The sequence below is a fragment of the Lolium perenne genome, chromosome 3 (genome assembly GCF_019359855.2).
Source record: "Lolium perenne isolate Kyuss_39 chromosome 3, Kyuss_2.0, whole genome shotgun sequence".
Classification (NCBI taxonomy): Eukaryota; Viridiplantae; Streptophyta; class Magnoliopsida; order Poales; family Poaceae; genus Lolium; species Lolium perenne.
The window spans coordinates 63370682-63383025 of NC_067246.2; positions in this window are offsets into that span (position 1 = coordinate 63370682).

Here is a 12344-nt window from a genome sequence, read left to right on the forward strand (position 1 = left end):
TTTGATCATGGGCTGTCAAAGAAGAACAAAGAAAGAGAAACATTGGTATGGAAAAGAGCGAAGGCGTGAAAAAGCAAATAGAGGAAATATAGATATTGGCAAGAAAAGTAAAAAACTTACATCATTCAAGAGCAGAGTAGAAGAGCTACCCAATTGAGGGGCAGGCTCAATGATCATTTCAATCCTTGTCCTTTTTGGTGAAGGAGCAAGGGGGCTTGATGGCGGAGTAGTGGTGACGACGTTTCGTTGAGGAGGCGAGGATTCTTCTCCTTCAACTAGCGTGTCCGAGGCAAGTAAAGTATGTGACGTGCTCGTCCGAGGAGCCACGTCAACAGTTGGTACTTCTTCCTCATCATCGCTGTGATTAAAAATCGACAGCATAAAAAGCAAGACAAGACAAACATTTCAAGTACAGAAATAAGGAGAAATAAAAATGACTAACGAGCTAACGAGGGATTCAAGATAAGGATCGTAAGCTGCTTTCTGATGTGAAGGATCAACTTCTTCGGCTTTGGAAGTGCCGGAATCTTCGACATCGTTCCTCTTCCTTTTGCCCTTCGAAGAGACAGCGGGAGGAGGAGATTGTGCCGATGCAGTGCCTTCGGAAGAACCCGCAGATTTTCGAGAATCCACGGGTTCATTCACAAAGGACGGAGCTTCTTGATTGTCATCAGTAATAGTGGCCCTTTCTTCGACTTCTCCACCTTCAGGAAGAGGAGGAAGCGAGACAAGGTCTGGATGATTCTGTGCAAAATAAAACAGGGAGCGATATCAGAAATAAAGTTACAAAAAAGATAGCAAAGCAACAACAAGACAATAGACAAAGATTACCTCGGGAAGTGGATTGGCGGCGCTGAATGGCGTCACACGACAAGAAGAAGGGACAACATCTTTTTTGCTGAGAGATGAAATTTTTCGGACAAGTATTTCTAAATCCTTGACCTCCAAATTCACCGACAGCCGATCTACGTCCTTGTCGCCGGCATATTTCCAGAGAGGATGTTTGCGAGCCTGAAGCGGCTGCACCCTAGTCCTAAGAAAGTATGCAGTGATTTGAATACCCGATAATTCTTTGCCGCGAGTATTTTGCAACTCGTGGATACGAGCCATCAAGGTTTCTGTCGACGCCCTTTCTTCTTCGGTGGCCTCCGCGTCCCATGAGCGGCGGCGAAAGATTTTTTCGGCGCCATCAAAAGGAGGGATGTTGTCCTCCGCACATCCATGGTTCTCCTCTTGAATGTACAACCACTTCTTGCGCCATCCTTGAACTGAGTCAGGAAGCTTGACGTCGAAGTAGTCGACAGTGGGCCGAACAGAAATTACAACGCCGCCTATATTATAGGCGACATTGGGCGAGCCATTACGGTGGCAGAAGAAAATGCGCTTCCATAGCGCCCAGTTAGGCTGGACGCCAAGGAAGGCCTCGCACAAAGTGATGAAAATGGAGATGTGGAGAATTGAATTTGGCGTGAGGTGGTGGAGTTGCAAGCCATAGACAAAGAGCAGTCCGCGGAGAAAAGGATGAATAGGGGCGGAAAGACCGCGGATGAGGTGGTCGACAAAACTTACCCGGTACCCCATTGGAGGGGTTGGGTAGCTCTCCTCACTGGGGAAGCACAATGCCTTGGGTTTCTTGCTGATCCCCAGCTTCTTCAGCATGTTGACGTCTTGAGTGGAAATTTTGGATCTTTCCCACTCCGCCGCTCCAAGATCCACGGCGGCCATGGAGGATTCCGGCGTGCTGTGCCTTGTCAATCGACGCGGTGGCATCAACAATGGCGCAGGGTTTGCAGCTTGGAAGCGAGGAGCTTAGGAGATTGTGGATCGCAGGAGGAAAGTTGCAGATGAGAAAAGGAGGACGGCGCGAGCGGAAGTGCTCAAGGAGGAAGACGATGATCTTATATAAGGGTGCGGCGAAACGACGAACCGTTGGATAAGGAATATGTGTGACAGATGATAGCCACGTGGCAACAAGGGTAAAAAAGTAACTTAACGTTGGGGAAGTTACGGTGCGTGTGCCAGAAAAAGCGGAGGACGTGTGTCCCCCACCTGCACGACGTGTCAAGAAAGTGGATCAATTGGGCCCGCATAGCAGCGAGAACAGACTTGTCGCAAAATTCTGACTAGCAATCGTGGCTATCGTCAGCAATAACGTCACCTTGGAAGAAGGAAAAATTTGACTACACAAATTCATAAAAGGCGACATGGAAAAATAATGTTGAGCCTTTGATCCAATACAAGTTTTTGATCAAATGCTCGGGGGCTACTTTGGAAAAAAGAAAAAAGATTCGGAAAGACAAAATAGAAATGGCGTGAGTCTATGATCAAAAACAAAATATTTGCTCATAGCCTCGGGGGCTACTCCCATCGGGAGCGCTGTTCGCGCACCCGAGGAATTATAAAACTTCGGGAGATAAAAAGAAAGTATGGTGGCATAAGGCGTGGAGCCTACAACCAAGTACAAGTCCTTGGCTGTAGCCTCGGGGGCTACTCCCATCGGGAACGCTGCTCGCGTGCCTGATGAAATCATAAAAAAAAAGAGAGAAGATGAGAAAAGAATGAAAGAGCAAAAAGAAAGATAGCAGAGCAAAAGAGTATATTTCGAGTTATAAATAACTCTGCATACACTCCCATCGGGAGAGCAATATAAGTCATCTTTGACTCGATAAAATGTGCCATTCCAACAGCCGAAAGAGCACTCGACAATATATTCTCAGAACGCCAAAGTTGCGATCAATTTCTGAATGCCGCAAATTTGCGAAGGTAAGACCCCAGATCCGTTCTGCTGAGCGTAGCATCGCCGAAGACTGCGCTCTGCTACTTTTATCCGTATCAACAGATACGAAGAAAAATCCTAACGGACGCGTTAGGTACCCGATAAATTTTACTGGGACTTGACATAATGGTAAGACCTTAAGCGGCACCTGTCGAAGTTTACACCAGTATCCCGAGGTCATGTCCAGGGACGTAATCTTGAAGTAGGTTTTTGCGGATTGCCACGAGAGCAGTTAACTAGTACCTGATCCGTCAGATGAACTAGCCCCAACTACCATTATCCCTGTACAATATAGAAGTTTATGAGAAGAAATATAGAGAAGTTGGGGTTGTCGAATAAAAATAAACAGTGGAGATTTTCCTTAACTCTGCGATTCAAGCAAAATCTCGGGGGCTACTGACATAGGCATCCCAAATGGGCCTGCCGAAGATAGTACCCGGGGTTTACTGAAGGCCCACTACCCGAAGAATAAGAAGATTCAGAAGCCCAAGATATTATTAAGGAAAGTTAGAGTTGTAATAGAAAGTCTTATTTGTAATCTTGCGGGATGAGTTAGAAACCTTCCCGGACTCTGTAACTTGTACGGCACGAATCCCTCGGCTCCGCCTCCTATATAAGGGGGAGTCGAGGGACGCAGAAATCATCAAATCATTGTTTACAAACCCTAGTTTTCATAATCGTCGAGTACTTTTCGGCTGAAACCTTCGAGATCTACTTGCCCTCTACTTCCAACTAAACCCTAGCCTACAATCCATAGGCATTGACAAGTTAATACCTTGTCAACGGGTGCATCCATTGTATGTCTCTAGGAGACGAAGCTATCTGTTGTAACCCATGCGATTGTTATTGAGGCGCTAGGCGCAGACTTTGACGCTTACTTCTGCTTGCCGGCGACTGGTACTAGGGGGGGATCATTGTGGCTTGGACTAGCCGGGTGGTGCAGCTCGATAGCGCCCATTACGGGGCTAACAGTGTCACAGCGAGGGTCTCCCCGGTGGGTGGTGGCTCTGGTTGGTGGCTGACGTGTGTCTATGGTCCACAGGCTGAGGCTGACAAGGTCGCCTTTCTCGAGGAACTCCGCGATGTCCGTAGGGGTCACCCTGGACCTTGGGCTCTCTGCGGGGATTTTAACCTGATCTACCGCGATGAGGACAAAAACAACAGTAACCTAAACCGTAGGATGATGGGCAGATTTCGACGCTTCTTGAATGACTGTGAGCTGAAGGAGATCTACCTTCACGGTCGCCGCTACACGTGGTCTAATGAGCGGGAAACGCCCACTCTTGTCCGGCTGGATCGGGTGTTTGTCACGGCTGCTTGGGAAGAGCTGCATACCAGCTGCATGCTACGCTGCTTGTCGACGGTGGTGGCTGACCACTGCCCACTCCTCCTGGACTGCACCACCAAGTCCGCAGGACCGAGGCGATTCCAGTTCGAACGGTTCTGGCTCCGCTTAGAGGGCTTCGAGGAGGCTGTGCGGAGCGCCTAGGATGTTGTGGAGGGGGACCCAGACCCCTTCCGGCGGCTCACTGCCAAACTAAAACGTACGGCACGTAGCCTGATGAGCTGGAGTGACAAGAAGGTCGGTTGTGTCAAACTGCAGCTGATGATAGCGCGGGAGGTTGTCTTCAGGTTGGATGTGGCCATGGAGACGAGACAGCTGTCACCAGACGAGCGCCGACTCAGGGCGCACCTCAAACATGCTTACCTGGGCTTGGCCTCTCTGGAGCGCACCATGGCTAGGCAGCGGGCCAAGATCGCGTGGCTCAAGGAAGGGGACGCTAACACGGCCTTCTTCCACCAGCACACAGCTTACCGCCGCCAGAAGAACGTGATCCATAGCATGCATGTGGAAGGCGCGGTTATCTCTGACCATGCGACTATGGCTGAAGCGGATTTCGCACACTTCGAAGGTCTGCTTGGTACCTCGGAGGAGAGACAGCACTCGCTAGACTTGGACTTCCTGGACATCCACTCTGAGGACCTCTCGGAGTTGGAGGTTGTGTTCACGAAAGACGAGATCTGGGAGGTGATTCGGCGACTGCCTACGGGCAAGGCGCCCGGGCCCGACGGGTTCACGGCTGAGTTCCTCCAAAAGTGTTGGGGCGTGGTGAAAGGCGACTTCATGGCTGCCTTCGATAAGCTGTTCACGCTGTGTGCGCGCGGGTTCCAAGGCCTTAACCAGGCCCTGCTAATTCTGCTGCCTAAGCGTCCGGATGCGGCTGCGTTAGGCGACTACCGGCCCATCAGCCTGATCCACATTTTCGCCAAACTAGTTGCTAAGGCGCTAGCTACGCGCCTTGCCCCTCGGATGGAGTCGCTGGTGGATCGCAACCAATGCGCGTTCATTCGCAAACGATGCATCCATGACAACTTTATGTTGGTCCAGCAGACAGCTAGATTCCTACACCGGGAGAAGCTGCCGCGGGTGATGCTTAAGCTGGACATCGCCCGCGCCTTCGATTCCGTTTCGTGGGGCTTCCTCTTGGAGATTCTCCGCAAGTTAGGCTTTGGACAGAAGTTCCGCGAACTGGTGTCCATTCTCCTATCCACTGCGAGTACTAGGGTGATGCTCAACGGCGAGCCAGGCCCCCCGATTTGGCATCGGAGGGGCCTGAGACAGGGAGACCCCCTGTCGCCAGCGCTGTTTGTTCTGATGATGAACTCGCTCAACAGGATGTTGGCGAAGGCGATGGAGCTAGGGATTCTGAGACGTCTAGCGCGACGGGATTTAGTGACGTCGGTATCGCTTTATGCAGACGATGTGGTGATCCTGGAGCTCTTTGGACATGCATCGGGGTTGCGTACCAACTTCGCTAAATGCTCTGTCTCTCCGATCGCCTGTTCGGACGAGGAGGCTGCGGGCGCAGCTGAACTCATGGAGTGTCAGCTTGCGCCTTTCCCGGTGAGATACCTTGGCATCCCGCTGTCTATCAGGAGGCTGACGGCCGTTGCATTTCAGCCCCTGGTAGACCGCCTGGCTGACAAACTACCCACCTGGAGGGCATCGATGATGCCTAGGGCGGGACGTTTGGCGCTGATCCGTTCGGTCCTAGCAGCGATCCCTCTACATCAGTTGATGGTGCTGGGTCTCCACAAGAAAGCACTAAAGCAGGTGTACAAGATCTTGAGAGGATTCCTATGGACGGGTAGGGCGGATGCTAACGGTGGGCACTGCCACGTCAACTGGGCGCGGGTGTGTAGGCCGCTGCGGCTGGGGGGCTTGGGAATCCCAGACCTCGAGCGCACTACCATCAGCCTTAGGGTGAGATGGATCTGGCGGATGCGCACTGATCCCCTGCGACCTTGGCGCGGGCTGGATATGCACTTCTCGAAGACGGAGCTGGATGTCTTCGTGGCCTCCACCTACATGGTGGTCAGCAACGGGGAATCCGCCCTCTTCTGGGAAGACAGGTGGCTGGACGGCAGGTCCATCAAGGAGATGGCGCCGGAGGTGTACGCCTTAGTACCGAGGCGTCGGCGGAAGGCTCGCACGGTCCGGGAGGCGTTGGTTCAACGCACCTGGATCCCCGACATAGTTGGTGCACCGAGCGCCCTAGCGCTGTGGCAGTACGTACAGCTATGGGGCAAGCTCAGAGACACCCAACTTTCGGCGGGCCCGGACAGGCTGGTTTGGCGTTGGACGACGGATGACCAGTACTCGGCCAGCTCCTGCTATGACACCCTCTTCCAGGGGGCGGTCATCTCAGGTTCCTTGAAGCTTAACTGGAAATCCTGGGCGCCGCCTAGGGTGAAGTTCTTCATTTGGCTGGCCTGCCTCGACAGATGCTGGACGGGGGAAAGACTGGCACGGCGCGGCCTCCCGCACGCGCCCAGGTGCCCGCTCTGTGACCAATCTGTCGAGACAATGAGCCATCTGCTCACATGATGCTCCTTCTCCAGGACGGTTTGGTTTGAGGTTCTGTCATGGATCCGATCCACCTCAGGCCCTCCCACGGTTGAGGGTGATTTCGCGGAGTGGTGGTCGCAGGCGGTGCGGACCGCCCCTCGCCAGCTGCGCAAGGGCACTTCGTCGGTTATCATGATTACGGCATGGTGGATCTGGAAACATCGGAACGCAGTAGTCTTTGACAACGTGCGACCTTCGGTGACTTCCTTGTTCAACGACTTAGCGGCCGAGGCGCGGCAATGGGCGGACGCGGGAGCCCGGGGTGTGCGCCAACTACTCCCCTAGATTAGTTTTCCTTTTCCTTGGGTCGAGTTGTACGGCGTGTTGCGTCCGTGCTCGGACTTGTACATAAACTCTTCTTTATCTATCAATGCATCGAAACGCAAGGCTTTTGCGTTTTCGCGAAAAAAAAAAATTACCATGGAAGCTTGCTAACTTCAGTTTTGGATTAGTTTTTTGAAGGAAAATCGTGGGTGTTAAACCTTTAACATTTCTTTGGTGTTACAGTTTGATAATAGAAACGGTTCTAGGTATATATGGATTGATTAGTTCCACGTAAATATTAACCTTAAATCATTTTCTTGTGCAGATACTGCTCATACATATACATGGGCATCATTAATCATGTGACAAACAGAGGACTGCCAATATCAACTACCAGATTGATCAACAAGATTGATCTACATGTCATGACATCCATTTCATTGGAGAATTTTACTGCTAAACAATATGCAACATCACCTGTTAGTGCTTTGTAGGCAGATATTCAATATATGTATATCATGGCCTTCTTATATATCGTTTCGCAATGGTGGGATTTTAGAGAGCCTTTTGCATAAAGATAATACTTAAATATAAGCAAATCATATGTGTTCAGAGGCCAGACAAGGTCAAGGTGCTCTTGACTGAAATTTTTAGTTCTTTTTATTTTTTGTTATTTTCTGACATATAAGCTCTGTTCAGAAATTATTTGATCCTCTTGCTCACGTGTAGTAACTATTTAAATTTGAATGGAAGGCAGAATTGTATTTTTATGATAGGTTGTTCGTCTCCTTGACAGTACTCAGTACTGACCATACTAATGTTCGTCTTAAGTTTTGAAGGGATTTTTCATGTAGCAGTTGTATATGCTGGAAAAAACACCCAGGTAGGCCGGATTACCTATCTACATAAAACCTCAGGATTGCATAAATTTGATTGTTGAAATATGTTTCGATGTACTCCTAAAATTCAAATAATTAGTGGAACCCCATTACTTACGTGAACATCTGCAGGTTCTTCGGTGTTCATGAGTGTTGATGTATCCAGCGTATTTTATGGAGTTCTTTAGTTTCAGCCAAACACTAAGACTTACTTTAGTCTCCTCTCTATGTCGCCATTACCAAGTGAAAATGTATCAGCATCAAACAATGCACTTCACATATGGTTTCACTGCATTAGTGAGAGAAATAGCTGCAGCAAGCATCGGTTGGTTCTTTATGTGCCCTTATATAGTTACAGTGCAATTAAGTTCTTATTGGCGTCCTTAGTCAAGGTGCCATTGATAGATTTGGCCACTGTGTGCACCTTGAATTATGTGGTTGATTTTATTTCCTCTTTCCCGTAATTTTTTTCTGATTTCATATCTTCCGATTCCTCTTATAAGTTATAACCAGTTCGTGGGATATCAGGATATGGTACTCCATATTGCTATCAAACATCATTTACTTGAGGATCAGTACCATTTTGTGGTGCATGGTCACTTTGGTCAGAATATCATTTTGTATCTCAATCAGAAATTGTCCACCTCTAATGGCTATTATAGCATTCCAGGTTCCGAACCACAAGATCAGTTGTGTTGGTTTTCATTGTGTTACCTGCGAGGCTACAGGTATGTTCTGTTTTTAGTTTGAAGAACCGTCCGTTTTGCTATTGTGATTTCAGTACCACTCATGATGTGCCAAGCAAGCAATGCAAGATCACTTGACTGGATATTTGTGCTTCCATTTTTTTATATGTTTATACGCTTTTCTTCTTGGTTTCCTAAGTACACGGTGTAGAAGTGTAATTGTAATCACTGATGCTATACTACTTTTGCCATAGTTCAGTGTTCAGGTGTGTGTGCCTCTATCAGGAGATTGGTATTTTACAAAAGGCAGGCAAAGTTTATCAGCGAAGAGTGGCAAAATTATTGAATACATACTCAGGTTAGTTCCCAAGCTTCTATAGCTTTCACACTATAACATCGTACATTTCAGATAAGCGCACCAAATCCCTATGGGGCTTCTCAGTGTTGCCAGTTTTCCTCTAAACTCTGTTCTCTTTGTGCTCTGTATTGGCCAGCCTACTTAACATATGCTGCATTCAAGGAAGAATTGTGCGTTCTCTAGATATTAGTTCATTCCACGGTCTCTTCTTATTCACAACTGTTTGTCTTTTATCTGCCATTGCCAACAGTGGACAAGATTTTTTCCTCGAAAAGAGAAAAATGCAATTTCTAAGAAGCCTACATAAGTTAGATTTATTTTCCTATATCTAAAGTGTTTCCTCTACTTAATAGGGTCATATGGTGGTGCTTAAGAACATTCTTTGTTCTGCTGGGTTGAAGCTACTTTGTTCAAAGCCGATCAAATCGGGGGGCTTTGGTTGAAGATCTCAGTTCTTTCGCGCATATGGAGTCAGTCCATCCTGAGAAACACAAGCTAAACCTTTTCATGCACACAGTGATGAGCTTTCAAGTTATCAAAATATGTTTTGATGTATTTAAAAAAATCAAAGGAATGGTAAAACTGTGTACTTGATAAATATGAGATGGTTTGATACTTTGATCCTGCCTTGCATTGTTTTGGATGGTGAACGTATAGAAGTTTCAAGTCTATCATAGATGCTCAAATATCAAAAAAGTAAAATATTTAACTCTCATTTATAATGAACACACTCAGAATTACACTTCATTATTTGATTTGGTTTTTTTTGAAGGACATTACTTCATTTGGTTGTGTTTGAAGAGAATGCCTTTTTTTTTCTTTTCGTTAAAGTTTATCTAAATAGAAGTTACAAAATAGTGCCTGCTTACTTACTGTTTTATATCCTATCGCACATATATTCATGTGTACATATCCAGTCGCAGATCAACATGCCATTTCGAAGGTTCAGTTTCAAAGAACATTCTAAATTATGACCTTTCTTTGTGGGTTCTAGCGATATATGCAATAAAGTAAGCTTCTACACATCATGATTAAGCAATTGTGCTAGACTGAATATCGATTTTACGATATGTGAGGTGCTTCAATATTGGGGTGATGTTGATTGTGCACTGTCCATCAAATGGCCGTTTACAGTCCAATGCTGGCAATATCAACGTCGGCCTTGCTATGCAATGACGGTTAATAAGAGCTAGGGGCTGACACTTCACAAATTTGGCGTTTATTTAAGTGATGAAATGCTTAGTTGTCATATATTTTGTCGTAACTGAAATCTCCCTTGGCAGTGTTGTATTTTACTTTTGGCGAAGCTGTATTTCGTTCCCCTAGACTGTATTATAAGTTGCTAAGTGTGTGTCAAATCTTTACGTTTTTTTTATCTTATTCCTAGGCAGTAATCTTTTATCTCCTCTACATTTTACTTCTCTTTGATTAGTATATCTTTTCTTTTCAGTTTATTTTCTTTAGCAGATAGAGAAATTCTGAGCAGATCCATGCAATCAGCTGACGTTTCAGTTTATTTTCTTTAGCAGATAGAGAAATTCAGAGCAGATCCATGCAATCAGCTCACGCATGTAAAAGAAATCCAGTTCTAAGGGCCCGGTGCGACGCATTTCGGACGCTCAAAAGTGGTCGCGAGCGTCCGTTTGCGTCGCCCCGCGGACGCCAAAATGACCGCGAGGGACGAAATGTCCGTTTGCGTCGGGGGCTACCTCCAGCAGTCCGACGCATTTTGGACATGTAACTGTTTTTTTTTTGTGCCACTTCTTTTCAATTTAGTTGAATGATCAAGTTTTAAACGCGAAAAAGATGTACTCATGATGTCATGTTGGTCAAATCGAATAGATTATAGCCTAAACAATTAACCGGATATGTCAATCGACTAGATTCAAACATATTTAACATACAAATAAGAAGAAATTTAAAAACATATGAACTAAAACTTTTTTTTGGCCTTATTGTTCGAAGGCCCTGTGTCGTCGTCGTCTTGGAAACTCCTCCGCCTCTTGCTTGTCACCTCCTCGTCGGAACTGGAGGACGACGCGCCCGTCGAGGACTTGAAACTGGAAGAAATGGCGTCTTCGTCGTCGTCGTCGGTGAACGAACGACGACGCGCCGCCCGCGCCAGCGCCCTGGACTTCTTCCTTGCCGCCGCTAGGGGTGGACTAACGAGCTGCTCCGATCGTTAAGGCTCGGCTCGTTAAGCTCGTGATCGTTAAGGCTCGAATCGTTAAGCTCGTTAAGAATAACGAGCTGAAATCATTGTTCGGCTCGACTCGTTATGTTCTTGCGAGCGCTCGCGAGCAGCTCGTTAAGGATCGTTAAGGAGGCAATGGAAAACAAACATGTGTGCATTGCCTAGTAAGGAAGAGAGGAAGCATAGGTTTTTAGATCCAAATGTAGGAGTTTCAAGCATGGTTAAAGAACACTATTTTGTTTGGTTCCTTCCTGCCAAATATTTGAGATAACTAAAGTGACTTCCGGTCAAAACTGGTGAAACCTAGCTTGTTATCGATCTTAACGAGTAGCTCACGAACATAGTCGATTGTTTAGCTCGTTAACCTTAACGAGCAAAAACTAATGCTCAGCTCGGCTCATTAACAAAACGAGCCGAGCTCAAACGAGTCGAGCAAACGAGCACTCATTTAACTCGCCGATCTTCGAGCTTTTTATCCAGCCCTAGCCGCCGCCTTGTCGTCCGCCGCCTCCTGCGCCTCCAATCGGGCGAACTTGCTGTCGGAGTCCTCCTCCTCCTCCTGGCCCTCCTCCTCGTCGTCGGCGTCACTGGCAGCGCCACCTCCGTCCTCCTCATGGCCTTCGCTGCCATTGCCGCCTCCTTCCTCCTCGTCCTCACTCGGTGTGGAGGTAGGGTAGCTGGGCGTGGAGCCCGGATCGCTTCGCCGGCGATTCCCACCAATGCAGGAATCTGGGCGACTTGCCCTCGCTCTCCGAGTCGGACGACATCGTGTAGTCGCTCATGACGTGCCGGTGTTGGAGAAGAAGAAGAAGAGGAAGAAGAAGGAGGCGGTTGAACTTGAATTACCGTAGACGCGGGGGTTATAATGTGCGCGGATTAACGACGGCGCGTAAAACAAAGAGACCGGCGGTTGCTCTTCCGCGGCGCTCCATTGCGGCGGTTGGTCGCCGCGGTTGCCACACCAGCGCGCGTTGTGAATTCGAGGCCGATCGAACCTAGGTCGCTGCCATGAGGGCCCGTGGGGACGCGAGCGGACGCTCCGTGCGACCGCCGAGCGTCCGCGGAGACGCAAACCTGGCGCATATTTGGGCCAGGTTTGCGTCTCCGCGGACGGCCCGGTCACTTTGCGTCGCCCCGCTGGAGCAGGCTCCAGACGCATTTCCGGTCACGACGGACGAAAATGATCGCTGAGCCTCCGTTTGCGTCGCGCCGCTGGAGATGCCTAACAACTCACGGAAGAGGAACATACCAGTCTGTAGCAGATCAGCTAGATTTGCT